This window comes from Somniosus microcephalus, chromosome 5 (assembly GCF_052327205.1).
Source record: "Somniosus microcephalus isolate GS21.2 chromosome 5, FLI_Smic_1.0, whole genome shotgun sequence".
Taxonomy (NCBI): domain Eukaryota; kingdom Metazoa; phylum Chordata; class Chondrichthyes; order Squaliformes; family Somniosidae; genus Somniosus; species Somniosus microcephalus.
The window spans coordinates 112,623,822-112,642,005 of record NC_140991.1 but is presented as its reverse complement, the minus strand read 5'-3'; the positions used below and the strand labels follow the sequence as shown (position 1 = coordinate 112,642,005).

Below are 18,184 nucleotides of genomic sequence, written 5' to 3'. Positions count from 1 at the left end.
TTTACAAAGATTGATCTGGCCCAAGCGTATCTACAAATGGAGGTGGAAGAAGCATCTAGAAAATACCTCACGATAAACACTCACAAAGGCCTTTACCAGTACAATCGACTGGTATTCGGGGTAGCATCGGCCCCAGCTATTTGGCAGAGGGCAATGGAACAAGTCCTGCAAGGGATCCCGGGGACCCAGTGTTATTTGGATGACATCCTGGTTACGGGTGAAAATGACAATGAACACCTTGCCAACCTGGAGCAGGTGCTCACGAGATTACAGGAATATGGGATACGAGCCAACCGCCCCAAATGTGAGTTCTTCAGGAGAGAAGTCTCATATTGTGGCCACATGATTGATAAGGAAGGGTTGCATAAGTCGCCGGACAAGATTGAGGCTGTAGTCAAGGCTCCAGCACCGGAAAATGTGTCGCAGCTGAGGTCGTTCCTCGGGTTGGTGAACTACTACCATAAGTTCTTGCCGAATTTATCTACAATTCTGCACCCACTGAACGCCCTGCTGCAAACTGGAGTGACATGGAAATGGAGTGATGAGTGTAAGCGCGCCTTTCAGGAATGTAAATGCCTCATCACTTCAAAAGAAGTATTGGCCCACTACAACCCAACGCTACCGATTCGGTTGGCATGTGATGCGTCACCCTACGGCATTGGAGCGGTACTGTCACACAAATTCCGTGACGGTTCAGAGAGGCCAATAGCCTTTGCGTCGCGCTCGCTAACCTCAGCCGAGCGTAACTACGCCCAGATTGACAGGGAGGCCCTCAGCCTGGTGTGGGGGGTGAAGAAGTTCAATCACTATCTGCACGGGCAGAAATTCAATCTACTGACTGATCATCAGCCCCTGGTCTCCATTTTTAACCCAAAGAAGGGCGTTCCGGTGATGACAGCGCAACAGCTGCAAAGATGGTCACTTTTTCAAGGGGCACATCAGTACGACATCGAGTACAAGGGTACGAAACAGCATGGAAACGCTGATGGGCTGTCGCGCCTACCGTTGCCTATGGTAGAAGAAACTCCTGCAGTGGACCCTGTTGAGATATTCCATGCGACCATAGTCGAATGTTTGCCTGTTACAAACTCGAGTATAGAGAAGGAAACCCGAAATGACCCGACACTCTCTCGGGTCTACGATTTGACAGTGAAGGGATGGCCAGCATATGGCCACTCACTGTTGCCAGCATTCTCGCCAAGGAGAGGACAGCTGTCAGTGTGCCGGGGAACCTTGATGTGTGGATCCCGAGTGGTAATTCCACCCAAGTTGAGAGATAGAGTGCTCAATGAGCTTCATGAGGGTCATCTGGGAGGGGTAAAAATGAAGAGCCTAGCCAGGTCGTTTGTGTGGTGGCCGGGAATCGATAAAGAAATCAAAGATATGACCAAGAGATGCACAGGATGCCAGAAGATCCAAAACGCTCCACCACAGGCCCCGCTACATCCATGGGAGTGGCCCTCATCTCCATGGCAACAGGTACACATTGATTTTGCTGGTCCCTTTATGGACTCAATGTTTCTAATCGCTGTGGACGCCCATTCGAAATGGCCAGAGGTCATTAAAATGTCCTCCACCACCACAGAGAAAACTATTGCAGTCCAAAGGACCATCTTCGCCAGGAATGGGTTGCCAGAACAGATTTGCTCCGACAATGGGCCACAGTTTGTGTCTGAGGATTTCCAGAGGTTTCTGAAGAATAATGGGGTGAAACATTACACATCTGCCCATATCATCCAGCCACAAACGGATTGGCTGAGAGGTTTGTTCAGACCTTTAAAAAGGCCATAAAGGCAATGTATAATGACGACATACCACTACAACACAAGTTGGATAGTTTCTTGTTTGCCTACCGGAATGCGACACATGCAGTAACCAACCAAGCTCCAGCCGTACTGTTCTTCAACCGAAGGCTAAGATGTCGCCTGGATTTGCTCAAACCAAACATAAGACGAGATGTTGAGGATAAGCAATTCCAGCACATAAATGAGAAGCCAACCCGGAGCTTCAAGGTAGGACAACCAGTCTTGGCCCGCGACTACCGAACAGAAAAATGGCAGCCAGGAACGATATGCACACAGCAGGGACCACTAATGTACACAGTGGACATTGGAGAGAGCATTGTGAGGCGCCATGCTGACCAGATTCTAGAGTCACAGGAACAAGCCAAACCCATGCCACGAGAAGGTGCACCTGGTAATCAACCTGAAGCACAGATTGCGTCTACCTCAGAAGCAGTGGTATTGGAAGCTGACGAACCAACCAGTGACCATGAACCAGAATCAGCTTCGCCGCAAGAACAGGATACTCAAGAAAGGCGCTATCCAGTCAGGATCAGGAAGCCTCCTCAAAGACTGAACTTATAAATGATTATTTCAGTTGATGTATATAATATCCAGAAAGTTGTAATTAGTTATTATTTAGTTGTTAAATGAATGTTATGTACTGTTTATCTAAAAGGGGAGGAGTTGTTGTGTATGTACCTTTAAGGGAAGAACTGGTTTTAGACTGCAGTACCGGCAGTGACCACCCCTGTATAAAAGGCCCTAGCAGGCTTCTGTATTTCAGTCTGACATTGCCCTCCTGTTCAGTAAAGTACCTGTTAAACTGTTCTCCCGAAGTCCGTGTATTATTGAGGCGCGGACCTTACACTGTCAATCTTTGTTATTTTGACAGCGGACCCGCCTCCAAACCCGCCCTCAGTACCGGCAAATTTGGGGCCAATGAAAGGGTTTGATTGGGTAGATGTAGAGAAAATGTTTCCACTTGTGCAGGAGTCCAAAACTAGAGGTCATAAATATAAGATAATCACTAATAAATCCAATAAAGAATTCAGAAGAAACTTCTTTACCCAAAGTGTGGTAAGAACGTGGAATGTGCTATCCCTGTTCCTGGGACGAGGGATAGGGTCATTGGCAAGGCTTGAGAAGCTAAGCAGGGCCAGGCCTGGTTAGTACCTGGAGGGGTGACCATCAGGGAAGACCAGGTGCAGAAGGTCACAGAAGGAGCCCCGAGGAGGGGCGGTTGGTGAGAAGGTCACGGAAGGAGGAGCGGCTGCTGAGCAGGCCCAGGCGTTGGGCTGAAGATTGTCGGACAGGAGGAATGGTGGAAATGGAATGGCGGCGCACACCGACACAGCGGCTTTGCTTCTCCCAGTCATGGGAGCTTGCAAGATCACATTTTGTTGTTCATGTACTTGTGCAATGACAATAAAGTTGAATTATTATTATTATTATTGAAGGTGCAGGCAACTAGCATAGATGCATTTAAGGGAAAGCTAGATAAGCACATGAGGGAGAAAGGAATAGAAGGATATGCTGATAGAATGTGATGGAGTAGGGTGGGAGAAGTCTCGTATGGAGCATAAACACCGACATAAACCAGTAGGGCCAAATGTGCCTATTTCTGTACTGTTCCCTCATTGTAAATCACTGCAACTCAATATAACCTTTTGGTCACCCTCTTAATACCCCTTTCTTTGGCTTGGTGTCAATTTATGTCTGAATACGCTTCTGTGAACCAGCTTTGGATGTTTTCCTACATTAAAGGTGCTATATAAATACAAAGTGTTGTTGTTGTATTCTTCAGCACAAAGTACTCTGTTTGAAAGTTCAAAGTACATAAAATAACATTGAAAAAACACTGAGATGCCACTGACCCTCCTACAAAAATGTTCAAAATAATAATTCAAATTGTTGCTTCCTTTATGCAGAGTTTTAAGGGACATTATGATGCGTAAAATTACACCTATTCTATGGTTCAAGAAGGCAGTTCATCACCACCTTCTCAAAGGCAACTAGGGGTGGGTGATAAATGCTGGACTTGCCAGCAACGTCCATATCCCGAGAATGAATATTTAAAAAATAATAGTTGACCGTACCACCTCCTACCAAGGCCTGGGAACAGCTCACCTTACTAACTCTTTTCTTGGGAATGGTGAATGCTAAAACACAGAGACATGGTACATGGTACATAGTTATAACATATTCAGATAGAAATACCTGGGATTATACACAAGCTAGTTCAACTGTGAGATAAACAGTTTCAAGTTCAATAATAGAAAATATACTGGATTGTTACAATGGTCTAGATTCAGCATAGCAGCACATTATCCATCTTGTGTTTCCTCATCTTTTGCAATGCAGGCAATTACCAACACTTGTATTAAATCTAATGCTGCACATGTAATTTCTAGGAAGGTCTCTGCAACTGATCTGCCAAGCATCTCAATGGATAATGACTTACTGTCACATCTCTGTTCCATTTATTTTATAATTCAAACTGGGGCTAGTCTTTCTTAGCAAGCTATATATTATATTTTCTAATCACTGGTTTGGTGTAATTATCAAACAACCAGCATTTAATAAAATGAAAACAAAATCAAATGACTTCTTTGGCAAAAATGATTTAAAATGGAATAACACAGTCTTTTTTTATAATTATTTTTATTTACTTAATTGGGGATAGGTATTAGGAAGATATATTTAGAAGCCAAAGTTGTTTTGTTATCTGGGGTAGGAGTTTCCACCAGGTTGCATTGTTTTTTTCAGCGCAATTCCAAACCAGTGCAAAAGATTGAGGAATTTCAATCGTAAATTACGTCCAGCGTAAATTGCATTTCCGTGATCTTTTGCGCTAGTTTAAAAAATATCGTACTGGAAGCCGGCCCCGCCCACCAAACTGACCATGGCCCAGATTGAATTAATCACTATGGTGGGTTTCTGCTAATTGCGCCCATTTGCTGGCCTTCGAGGAGGCTCTTAAAATTAATCTTTTTTAGACGCGAGGGCACTAATAGGCACGTTTTAAAAGCTTTTAAATGTTTTTTTTCATTTGCTAATAAACTGACTACTGTACACCAATGTAACTAATAAATGGTTCTGTACAGTTTTTTAAAGTCATTTTCAGTTGTTTAAAATCAGGATACTCACAGGTGGTGGTCGAGACACTCTGATGAAATATTTTTTGTGATAAACCCATTTTCAGCTGTATTAATAAAACTGCACCAGGTTACCACTCTTAAATATATCAAGGAATATTTTTTATTGCAAGATAAACAATTTCATTCTAACACGCTGCCCAATTGCGTTGGCTCATGCATGATTTTACATTCAGTGATATGCAAATGAGTTTGAGCGGAAACTTGAGCTGATTGAGCCCAAAGTGGAACCTCTTGGCTCGCGTGTTTAAGTAGGACATGCAGATTGATTGATTTGCCATTAAAATGAAGAGGGAAATCGGTAAAACCTATTCTCATTGGTCAAGAAGTAGTTAACTAAAGGGCATCATTTTAAGAGCATCACCAAAAGAATGGACGGAGAGGTTTGGAGAATTTACTTTTTATCAGTAGGGTTACTAGGACACAGAATACCCTACCAGAAACAGTGGTGAAAGCAGAATTGATCATCATAGCCATAAATCAGAAATGGATAAATATTCAACAAGAATTTTAGGCAATGTGGGGAAAGAACAGGGATATAGAACTAAATGGTAGATCTTACAAGAGCTGATAGAAGCATAATAGGCCAAATTGCCTCCTTCTATGCTATAAAATTCAATGGTGTTATAATTCTCTGATCATGTGACTCAGCGTAATTTGCTATTTTGAAGTCTTTACTAAACTTTACCAAGCCTTTAAATAAAGTAGGACAGATGTTATTCAGCACAATGTCCCTCAGAACTCTATGCATAAAGCTAGCAACAATTTACATTTTTATTTTGAGCATTTTTGTCAGAGAAAACAATCAGTGGCATCTCAGTTTTGTTTCAATGTTATTTTATGTACTTTATGAACTTTGAACTGAAGACTACAACAACAGCAACATTTTCCATTTATATATCACCTTTAATGTAGGAATACATCGCAAGGCGATTCACAGGAGTGTAATCAGACAAAAATTGAAACCGAGCTAAAGACGGAGATATAAGGAGGGTGACCAAAAGCTTGGTTAAAGAGGTAGGTTTTAAAGCGGGTCTTAAAGGAGGAAAGAGAAGCAGCAATGTGGAGAAGTTTAGGGAGGGAATTCCAGAGCTTAGGGTCCATATCGCTGAAGACACGGCCTCCAATGGTGGGGCAAAGAGAGTGTGGGATGCTCAGGAGGCCAGAGTTGGAGGAATTCAGAGTTCTTAGAGGGTTGTAGGGTTGGAGGAAGTTGCAGAGATAGGGAGGGCTGAGGCCATGGAGAGATTTAAACACGCGGATGAGAATTTTAAAGTCAAGGCATTGGTCGACCGGAAGCCAATGATGGTCAGCGAGCACAGAGGTGATGGGTAAGCGGGACTTAGTGCGGGTTAAGATATGGGCAGCAGAGTTTTGGATGAACTCAAGTTTCTGGAGGTTGGAAGATGGGAGGCCAGCCAGGAGAACATTGAAGTACTTGAGTGTTGGAGGAAACAAAAGCACGGACAAGGGTTTCAGCAGCAGATAAGCTGAGACAGGGGTGGAGACAGGTGATGTTGGGAAGGTGGAACTAGTTGGTCTTTGTGCTGGAGAGGATATGTGGTCAGAATCTCAGCTCATGGTCAAATAAGATACCGAGCTTACAAACCTTCTGGGACAGTGGCCAAGGAGGAGGATGGGAATAGTGAGGCGGGAACGGAGTTTGTGGTAGGAGCTGAGGACAATGGCTTTGGTCTTTCAAATCATAGATTCATAGAATGATACAGCAGAGAAGGAGGACATTTGGCCCACCATGCCTGTGCCGGCTCTTTAAAAGAGCTACCAATTAGTCCCACTCCCTGCTCTTTCCCCACAGCAAAGCAAATGTTTCCCCAAGTATTTATCCAATTCCCTTTTGAAAGTTACCATTAAATCTGCTTCCACCACCCTTTCAGGCAGTGCATTCCAGATCATAACAACAGTCTTTAAATGGAGGAAATTGCAGTTCATCCAGGTGGTGGAGCCTTTCTCTTGAATTGCAGAGATCCATGTGGTGAAGGTACTCCCTCAGTGCTGTTAGGTAGGGAGTTCCAGGATTTTGCTCCAGCAACCATCAAGTCAGGATGGTGTAGAAACATAGAAAAACATAGAAGATAGGAGGAGTAGGCCATTCAGCCCCTCGCGCCTGCTCCGCCATTCAACAAGATCATGGCTGATCATCCAAATTCAGTACCCTGTCCCTGCCTTCTTGCCATATCCCTTGATCACTTTAGCCTTAAGAAATATATCCAACAACTTCTTGAATATATTTAATGAACTGGCCTCCACTGCCCTCTGTGGAAGAGAATTCCACAGGCTCACCAGTCTCTGGGTGAAGAAATTCCTCCTCATCTCAGTCCTAAATGGCTTACCCCTTATCCTTAGGCTGTGACCCTTGGTTCTGGACTCCCCGGCCATCGGGAACATCCTTCCTGCTTATAATCTGTCTAGTCCTGACAGAATTTTATAAGTTTCAATGAGATCCCCTCTCATTCTTCTAAACTCCAGCGAGTACAAGCCCAATCGACCCAATCTCTCCTCGTATGTCATTCCTGCCATCCCAGGTATCAGCCTGGTGAATCTTTGCTGCACCCCCTCCATGGCAAGAACATCCTTCCTCAGATAGGGCGACCAAAACTGCACACAATACTCAAGGTGTGGTTTCACCAAGGCCTTGTACAACTGCAGCAAGGCATCCTTGTTCCTGTACTCGAACCGTCTTGCTACGAAGGCCAACATACCATTTGCCTTCTTAACTGCGTGCTGCACCTGCATGCTTACCTTCAGCGACTGGTACACAAGGACACCCAGGTCTCATTGCACTTCCCCTTCTCCCAATCTATTGCCATTCAGATAATAATCTGCCTTCCTGTTTTTACCACCAAAGTGGATAACCTTGCATTTATCCACATTATATTGCCTCTGCCATGCTTCCGCCCAATCTCCCAACCTATCCAGATCATACTGGATTTTCAGGACATCCTCCTCACAGCACACTCTCCCACCCAGCTTTCTGTCATCTACAAATTTTGAGATATTACATCCAATTCCCTCATCTAGATCATTAATATATATTGTGAATAGCTGGGGTCCTAGGACCGATCCCTGCGGTACCCCACTAGTCACTGCCTGCCACTCGGAGAATGACCCGTTAATTCCGACTCTTTGCTTTCTGTCTGCCAACCAGTTCTCTATCCAAGTCAATACCTTGCCTCCGATCCCATGTGCCTTAACTTTGCACGCTAGTCTCTTATGCAGGACCTTATCGAAAGCTTTCTGAAAGTCCAAATACACCACATCCACTGGTTCTCCCTTATCTATTTTACCAGTTACATCCTCAAAAAATTCCAGTAGATTAGTGTGACTTGGAGGGGTACTCGGAGGTAGTGGTGTTCCCGTGCACCTGCTGCCCTTGTCCTTCTAGGTGGTGGTGGTCCAACATTTGGGAGGTGCTGTTGAAGAAACCTTGGTGAGTTGCTGCAATGCATCCTATAGATAGTGTACACTGCAGCCAAGGTGTGCAGGTGGAGTCAGTGGAGTTTAAGGTGGATGGGCTGCTGATCAATAATGGACTGCTTTGTCCTGGATGGTGTCAAGCTTCTTGAGTGTTGTTAGAGCTGCACTCATCCAGGCAAGTGGAGAGTATTCCATCACATTCCTGACATGTGCTTTGTAGGTGGTGGAGAAGCTTCGGGGAGTCAGGAGGTGCGTCACTCGCCCTAGAATACCCAGCTTCAGACCTGCTGTAGTAGCAGGGCATTTATTTGGTTGTTCCAGTTCAGTTTCTGGTCAATGGCCACACCCAGGATGTTGACGGTGAGGGATTTGGCAATGGTAATGCCATTGAACGTGAACGGGATCTAGACTCTCTACCACAAGGAAACTCTTTGTTGTTGAAGATCTCTTTAGACTCTAGCAGCTGAAGATATTTGGGCCTATGACACTACCCTAAAATCATGAATCAGTCATGCATTATGTTTTCTCAGTTTATATTTGGTCAATTACAGTCTCCTGATAAAATAACTTTCCTGATCTCACAACCACGTTTTATCTGCTCATATAGCAAACTGTCCTTCTCCTTATGCTGACTTTGTGGTCTGAAACATACCTCTAGTATTAGTTTGACTACTTTATGTGTTAAGAGATATCTAATCAAAGTAGTTCGTTATGTTGCTCTCCCCCAATCCCACAGGGTCAACTTATTTTACTTCCTAGATGTCCTTGACATTTAGGGTTGCACCACTTCTTCTTCTGTCCACTCTGTGGTTTTCTGAACACTCTGTACCCATAAATGTTATATTAATTTCCATCCTCTGGTAATTTGCCATATTTCTGACATACCCACTACATTATAGGTTTGAGACTGTGACCAATCTGGAAGCCTGGAGTATACTTCCAGACTGACAACGTTTAGGTTTGAACACTGAAGGTATGCAGTGCAAGTGTACAATTGTAAATTCAAATTGTATTAATTTATGCTACAACCCATATCAATGAGGCACTGGTTCATGTCTGAGTGGATACAAGCTTTGAAAGAAGCTTTCATTTGTTCGAGTTCGAAAACAGGGCCTTTTTGTGTCATCGTCTTTGCTGCCCAAAAGCCTTTTATAGTTTCACTTTAATTCCCAATTTCTATTTAGATAGGATTGAATTCTCTTTCATGATTAACTCATGTTATCAGACATTTAAACTCTCAATTTTAGATTATTTAAATTAATCAACAGTTAGTTAGTCGATAGGCCTATAAGACTGTAATTATAGGTTTGTGTATTATATTCTTAGTTTGTGTTTTAAATACTATTGAAATGATAGTAATTTATTAATAAAATAGCATTTCTGGCTGCTAAGTTATTTAAAATGAGTTGTGGGCAAATCAGCAATCTCCTCTGTTTCCTGATTGGCTAAGAATCAGGAAGTGAAAGAAGCATCGCCCCACATGATCCCAGATACGCAGGCACACACGGTGGGCCTCTGGGACCCATGGGTCACGCCGCTGCGCACAACTCTACAGCATTTGAAAGCAATTTTTCGAAGGGGGGTTCGCACGAGTGCCGATTTCATTCGGATGTCGGTGGTGTACTCCTTAGCTACGCCGCTGACCGCGAATTCAGGACCATAGTATTTACAGCACCGAAACAGGCTATTCGGCCCAACAGGTATTTATGCTGCACATGAGCCACCTCCCGCCATAATTCATCTAACCCCATCAACACATCCTTCTCTTCCTTTCTCCCTTGTGTTTATCTAGCTTCCCCTTAAATGCATCTATGCTAGTTTTTTTTTATTCGTTTATGGGATGTAGGCGTCGCTGGTAGGCCAGCATTTATTACCCATCCCTAATTTCCCTTGAGAAGGTGGTGGTGAGCTGCCTTCTTGAACCGCTGCAGTTCGTGTGGTGAAGATACTCCCACGGTGCTGTTAAGGAGGGAGTTCCAGGATTTTGACCCAGTGACGATGAAGGATCAGCGATATACTTCTAAGTCAGGATGGTGTGTGACTTCGAGGGGAACTTGGAGGTGGTGATGTTCCCATGCGCCTGCTGCCCTTGTCCTTCTAGGTGGAAAAGGTCGCGGGTTTGGGAGGTGCTGTCGAAGAAGCCTTGGCGAGTTGTTGCAGTGCATCTTGTAGATGGTACACACTGCAGCCACGGTACGTCGGTGGTGGAGGAAGTGAATGTTTAAGCTGGTGGATGGGGTGCCAATCAAGTGGGCTACTTTGTCCTGGATGGTGTCGAGCTTATTGAGTGTTGTTGAAGCTGCACTCATTCAGGCAAGTGGCAAGTATTCCATCACACTCCTTACTTGTGCCTTGTAGATGGTGGAAAGGCTTTGGAGAGTCAGGAGGTGAGACACTCACCGCAGAATACCTAGCCTCTGACCTGCTCTTGCTGCCACCGTATTTATGTGGCTGGTCCAGTTAAGTTTCTGGTCAATGGTGACTCCCAGGATGTTGATGGTGGGGGATTCAGCGATGGTAATGCCGTTGAATGTCAAGGGGAGGTGGTTAGACTCTCGCTTGTTGGAGATAGTCATTGCCTGGTACTTCTGTGGCGCGAATGTAACCTGCCACTTATCAGCCCAAGCCTGAACGTCGTGAAGAGGGGCATGGACTGCTTCATTATCTGAGGAATTGTGAATGACACTGAACACTGTGCAGTCATCAGCGAACATTCCCATTTCTTACCTCATGTTGGAGGGAAGGTCATTGATGAAGCAGCTGAAGATGGTTGGGCCTAGGACACTGCCCTGAGGAACTCCTGTAGCGATGTCTTGGGGCTGTGATGATTGACATTCAACCACCACAACCATTTTCCTTTGTGCTAGGTATGACTCCAGCCAATGGAGCGTTTTCCCCCTGATTCCCATTGACTTCAGTTTTACTAGGGCTCCTTGATGCCACACTCGGTCAAATGCTGCCTTTATGTCAAGAGCAGTCACTCTCACCTCACCTCTGGAATTCAGTTCCTTTGTCCATGTTTGGACCAAGGCTGTAATGAGGTCGGGAGCCAAGTGGTCTTGGCGGAACCCAAACTGGGCAACAGTGAGCAGGTTATTGGTGAGTAAGTGCCGCTTGATGACACCTTCCATCACTTTGCTGATGATTGAAAGTAGACTGATGGGGCGGTAATTAGCCGGGTTGGATTTGTCCTGCTTTTTGTGGACAGGACATACCTGGGCAGTTTTCCACATTGTCGGATAGATGCCGGTGTTGTAGCTGTACTGAAACAGCTTGGCTAGAGGCGCGGCTAGTTCTGGAGCACAAGTCTTCAGCACGATAGTCGGTATGTTGTCGGGGCCCATAGCCTTTGCTGTATCCAGTGCGCTCAGCCATTTTTTGATATCACGTGGAGTGAATCGAATTGGCTGAAGATTGGCTTCTGTGATGGTGGGGACCTCAGGAGGAGTCCAATATGGATCATCCACTTGGCAATTCCAGATGAAGATGGTTGCAAGCACTTCAGCCTTGTCTTTTGCACTCACGTGCTGGGCTCCACCATGATTGAGGATAGGGATATTCAGGGAGCCTCCTCCTCCCGTTAGTTGTTTAATGGTCCACCACCATTCACGACTGGATGTGGCAGGACTGCAGAGCTTTGATCTGATCCGTTGATTGTGGGATCGCTTAGCCCTGTCTATAGCATGCTGCTTCCGCTTTTTAGCCTGCATGTAGTCCTGTGTTGCAGCTTCCCCAGGTTGGCACTTCATTTTTAGCTACGCCTGGTGCTGCTCCTGGCATGCTCTTCTACACTCATTGTTGAACCAGGGTTGGTCATCTGGCTTGATGGTAATGTTAGAGTGAGGGATATTCCGGGCCATGAGGTTACAGATTGTGGTGGAATACAATTCTGCTGCTGCTGATGGCCCACAGCACCTTATGGATGCCCTGATATGTTCTGAATCTATCCCATTTAGCACAGTGGTAGTGCCACACAACACGATGGATGGTGTCCTCAATGTGAAGACGGGACTTCGTCTCCACAATGACTGTACGGTGATCACTGCTAGCAATACTGTCATGGACAGATGCATCTGTGACAGGTAGATTGGTGAGGACGAGGTCAAGTATGTTTTTCTCTCATGTTGGTTCTCTCACCACTTGTCGCAGGTCCAGACTGGTATGTCCTTCAAGACTCAGCCAGCTCAGTCAGTAGTGGTGCTACTGAGCCACTCTTGGTGATGGACATTGAAGTCACCCACCCAGAGTAAATTCTGTGCCCTTGCTACTCTCAGTGCTTCTTCCAAGTGGTGTTCAACATAGAACAGTACTGATACAGCTGAGGGAGGGCGGTAGGTGGTAATCAGCTGGAGGGTTCCTTGCCCATGCTTGACCTGAAGCCATGAGACTTCATGGGGTCCGGAGTCAATGTTGAGGACTCCCAGGGCACTCCTTCCCGACTGTATACCACTGTACTGCCAACCCTGGTGGGTCTGTCCTGCCGGTCCACCCAGGGATGGTGATGGAGGAGTTTGGGACATTGACTGAATGTTCTGGTTCTGTGAGTATGACTATGTCAGGCTGTTGCTTGACTAGTGGGTGTGATGTTGCCGGTGCCAAGGTCGATGCTGGGTGGTTGGGATGGTTTCATTCTTATTATTGTGTTTTGTAGCGGTTTGTTGCAACTGAGTGTCTTGCAAGGCCATTTCAGAGGGCAGTTAAGAGTCAACCACATTGTTGTGGGTCTGGAGTCACATATAGGCCAGACCAGGTAAGGGACGGCAGATTTCCTTCCCTAAAGGACATTAGTGAACCAGATGGGTTTTTACGACAATCCGATAGTTTCATGGTTACCATTACTGATACTAGCTTTTTATTCCAGGCCTCTGGATTACTAGCCCATTGACATTACCACTGTGCTACTGTTCCCTTGACTACTTGTGGTAGTGAGTTCCACATTCTAACCACTCTCTGGGTAAAGAGGTTTCTCCTGAATTCCCTATTGGATTTATTAGTGTCTATTTTATATTTGTGGCCCCTAGTTTTGGTCTTCCCCAAAAGTGGAAACATCTTCTCTATGTTTACCCTCTCAAACCCTTTCATTATCTTAAAGACCTCTATCAGGTCACCCCTCAGTCTTCTCTTTTCTAGAGAAAATAGCCCAGCCTGTTCAATCTTTCCTTATAGTTATAACCTCTCAGTTCCGGCATCATTCTAGTAAATCTTTTTGCACCTTCTCCAGTGCCTCTATATCCTTTTCATAATATGGAGACCAGAACTGTTGACAGTACACCTAGTGTGGTGGTAACCACGGTCCGATGCAAGTTTAGCATAACTTGCCTGCTTTTCAGATTTAATCCTCTAGAAATGAAACCCAGTGCTTTGTTTGCTTTTTTTATGTGTTTACCTGCATCACTACTTTTAATGATTTGTGTATCCGTACTCTTGATCTCTCTGCTCCTCAACTCCATTTAGACACTTAATTTCCAAGGATTACGTGACCTCCTGATTCTTCCTATCAAAATGCACCAAATCACACTTTTCTATATTGAAGTTCATTTGCCAATTACATGCCCATTCTGCAAGCTTATTAATGTCTTCCTGTATTTTGTTACAGTCATCATCAGTATTGACCATCTCCCCCCAAAATTTGGTGTTGTTCGCAAATTTTGAAATTGTACTTCCAATTTTCAAGTCCAAATCATTTATGTAAATAGTGATCAACAGTGGCCCGAGCACTAATCCCTGTGGAACACCACTTCCCACCTTTTGTCAGTCTGAGTAACTACCTTTAACTCTCTGTTTTCTGTTTTGTAGCCAGCTTGTTATCCATTCTGCCACTTGTCCCCTGACTCCACGTGTTCTGACCTTAGTCCCCCGTAAGCTGCACTGCCTCCTGCGCAGCCTGCCTCTCCCAATGCACAGCCTATTCAATTTTTTGCGCAGGCGCGGTACCAACAACATAAAAGCCGGTGAGCAGCCTGCGCGAGACCTTGCAGATGACTGCGCGGTCACGCAGCTTAGCGACAACATTGGTCATGAGTCTACTATGCGGTACCTTATCAAAGGCCTTTTGGAAATCTAAATATATAACGTGTACTACACTACCCTTATCAACCCTTTCCATTACTTCTTCAAAGAATTGAATAAGGTCGGTCATGCATGACCTTCCCTTTTGAAATCTATGCTAACTACTCTTTATTATATTTTCAATTTCTATATGTTTTTCAATTGCATCTTTGAGTAAGGAAACCATTATCTTTCCTACCACTGATGTTAAGCTAATTGGTCTACAGTTTCCTGGACTTGTTCTATATCGCTTTTTTAATTTAGGAATCACATTAGCTGTCTGCCAGTTCTCTGGCACTATTCCCTTTTTAATGATTTTTTATATATATTTACTATTGCCTCTGCTATCGCTTCCCTAACTTCTTTTAATATGTATGGATGTGTTCTCAAAATGGAGTTCAGCTTAAAGTAGCCACACAAAATGGAATAGTAGTTGCACTAAATGCTAGGAAGCAGCAGACAAGCAAAGCTAGTCAAACTAATACAGGCTTCTAAGCTAATTAAGCCATAAAGCTTCTAAGCTAAAAGCCATAAAGGCCTGTGTATATATAAAAAAATCCTTACTAGTGTTAGAAAGCCATCTGGAAGACTCAGGCTAAGGGATAATGATGTTGCATAAACACATCGCCTCCCCTCATATTTTTGTGAGACACCTTGATGGATAGGTAAGGTGGATCGTAAAACAAAGACACACGAGGGCCTAAATTCAACAGTGTTGCACCTGTCTTACGGGCGTAAAATGGGCACAACAATAAACAATTTAGCAAGGCAAAGGTCTGCACCTGAGCTGCACAGGGGTTGGGCCACAGCTAAATTGGTCAGGACCTTTATTGTCAGTGGCCCCGGCAGTTGGCTGAAATGAGCCCAGGCCTCATTTAATATTGAAATGAAACTCTGGTGCCATTTTGGACCTGGACTTCTAAATTTGTTTAGACGAGTTGAAGCTTACAATGTGCGGTCCTTAAAGGGACAGTGCAAAGCTGCTCAAAAAAGGCCCAAAACTTTGCTAAATTTTGTTTCTATGTGGAGTCACAAGGAAGCTCCACAAAACAACTGTGGACCACTGGCGGCCTGCCCACTGTGCCCCCCCCCCCACAATTATGCTCGGACTTAACTTTGCAACACCGTTCAAAATTTGATTGGTGGCCACAGTTCACCTGAATTATGATGATGAGGCCTGAGGATGAATTTATATCAGTCCTCGGTCCGCTTTGTTCTGGTGCATCATCGCTGCGTGCCGGTTTAAGGCGCTAACAGGTTTAGGTCCCACAGTCTCTAGAATTCTATGCTTCAGTGGCTCAAAGGCTCCAGCACCTTTTCATGTTTTTTAGAAATGATTGACAGCAAAAGTGGTGAACCCTGCCAATACAGCTGTCAATCAGATTTGTCAATTGCATGGAAGAGGTTTTTCCTTGAATTTAAAGGAGTACTTGGTACATCGCTAGAGTAGTCAATAGTAGTAGATTAGCAAAGCAGCTTCTCTTTATCTTTCTTAGATTCTCTTAGCTAGACATACTGGCCTGGAGTTTCCGATCGATTGCGCTATTTTTTTCGGTGCAATTCACCAGATCCATGCATAATCCATGCAAAAGATCACAGAATTTTTAGCGCAATTTGCCTTCAGCGCAACTCAAGTTTCCGTGATCTTTTACGCTAGTTTTAAAAACTTTGCACTAGAAGCAGCCCGCGTCCACAAAACTGGCCACGCTCCCAGGGTGAATTAATCACCATTGGGAGTTTCCGCTAATTGCGTCGTTTGCAGGCCTGCGAGGAGGTTCCAAAAATTAATCTAACTAGAAAATAGATTTGTATATTTTTTTAAAGTCATTTTTAAATCAGGTTACTCACAGGTGGTGGCTTGTCACTGTGATTTAAATGTATATTTTTTGTGATAAACCCATTTTTAGCTGTATTAATCAAACTTTACCAAGTTACCACTCTTAAAAATATCAAGCAATTTTTTTTAAAATTACGTTTAAAATGCTGCCGATTGAGCTGGTTCATTACAACAGTGACTACACTTCAAAAGTACATCATTGGCTGTAAAGCACTTTGAGATGTCCAGTGGTCGTGAAAGGTGAGAATAAATGCAAGTCTTTCTTTTTCTTTTCATGGCAGATTTTGCGTTCGGCGATATGCAAATGAGTTTGAGCAAAAACTCGGAGGGAAAAAAACACTTTTCAAAACAGGCGCAATTTTGGACACAATTTGCGCCAGAATCGCCGATTGCGCCCAAAGTGAAGCACTACCCCACTTTCTCTTCATAGTGTGAAGAAGTTTTCTAGTCTTCTTCTGTAAACAGATGTTAAAAGGTATCTTCAGGACAGAGAGTCAGAGAAAGAAGTTCAATTGTGGCTACACTAGCCGGTTACAGGCAGACCTAAGTGTTTCACTTAACTGCACCAGTGTCTGAAATCAGGGAAGGAGAAATGTATGCCAGCTCAGATATCATTACTCGTGTGTAAGGTGGCTTCAGCCAGAGCCGAAGTTCCAAGTGGAACAGATAACCTGCCCCCTACCCCCACATATGATCAGAGTTGTGCCTCAATGAAATATAGAAGTAGTATCAGGGGATATGGAACAAAGGTGAGTAACTGGAGTTGAGGTACAGATCAGCCATGATCCAATTGAATGACAGAGCAGGCTGAATGGCCTATTCCTGCTCCTATGTTTCTAAAATGGCTAGGAGCCTTTCACTTTTCAGGATAGTTACACTAACTGGCACTTCAAAATCCAATATTTTCAAATAGGGATAACTAAAAACATGTTGTTCTGCACTATTGTTAACACTTCTTGCACTTCCAGGATTTCACAAAAGGAAAATGCATTCGGTTTCTGCGGTGGCACTGCATTTAGAACATAAAATGTAGCAGGATTTGAGTGAAAAGAAGTAGATTTAATTTTCTACTCTGCTCAGCTCCTGAGCTGAACTGCACTGAACAGGTAGAACTCAAAAGAATACCAAAGCACCCCACTGCAGGAGAGAGTAAAAATCAGATTGGGCAAGAGGCTGCTATTGCCATGTTACATCGCATGCTTCTGATTAGCTGTATAAGGGCTTCAGGAGAGGGCTACAAGCACCTGCTGTCTTAACAGCTGAGGTGGGACCTACAAATGCATTCTCCATTGGAGGTCAAATACACTGAGAAACCCATAAGTACCTAAAAAGTCAAGTAGCATTGTGAAATAACATATCAATTCTTCTGCCGCTGACTCCCCCTAGGCGTTCTCAAGTTTATTTACTAGCATTTGTTGAAACTTTCATGCGTCACTTTTTGCTGATGAGGAATTGAAAGATATTGGGAAAAAAATAGCTAAATGGACAAAATGCAGAAGGTAAAAATTGCATTTTGCAACACGTATATGTTCAAAGCATGAATAAGATATATTAATAAATACACTGGGGGTTGGATTAGATTAATTTCTTGTAACTTAGCAAGCATTTATCACTCTATTCAAATGACTATTGTACAGTGAATCCTGACTGTAGATAATCTCAAGTTTGCTTTTTCAATCAGATTGGCGGGTTCTTAATACAGGTTGAAGTCCAAGTCATGAACATGCAGTGGGAAGTGTTTATTGGAAAGTCACTGTAAGCAAATGCTCTGACAGCCTGTACTCTCTTTTTGTTAGAGATCATTAAACAATGTACATCCTTGGCGACACGGAGAAGTGAAATCCAAAGAAATCTATTCTTACTCTTCATCATTGACCAATCAAGAGAAAAATAAACAAATGCTGAGGTAAAGGTAGCTGGAAAAT

General features: G+C 43.9%; 1 protein-coding gene across 3 annotated transcripts in view; it reads right to left on the bottom strand.

Annotated features, from left to right (window-relative positions):
* The window catches only part of LOC147117265 (adenylate cyclase type 1-like), a 524,560-nt gene that overhangs the window by 470,904 nt on the left and 35,472 nt on the right, over positions 1–18,184 (bottom strand). The gene's annotated exons all lie outside the window — the stretch shown is intronic.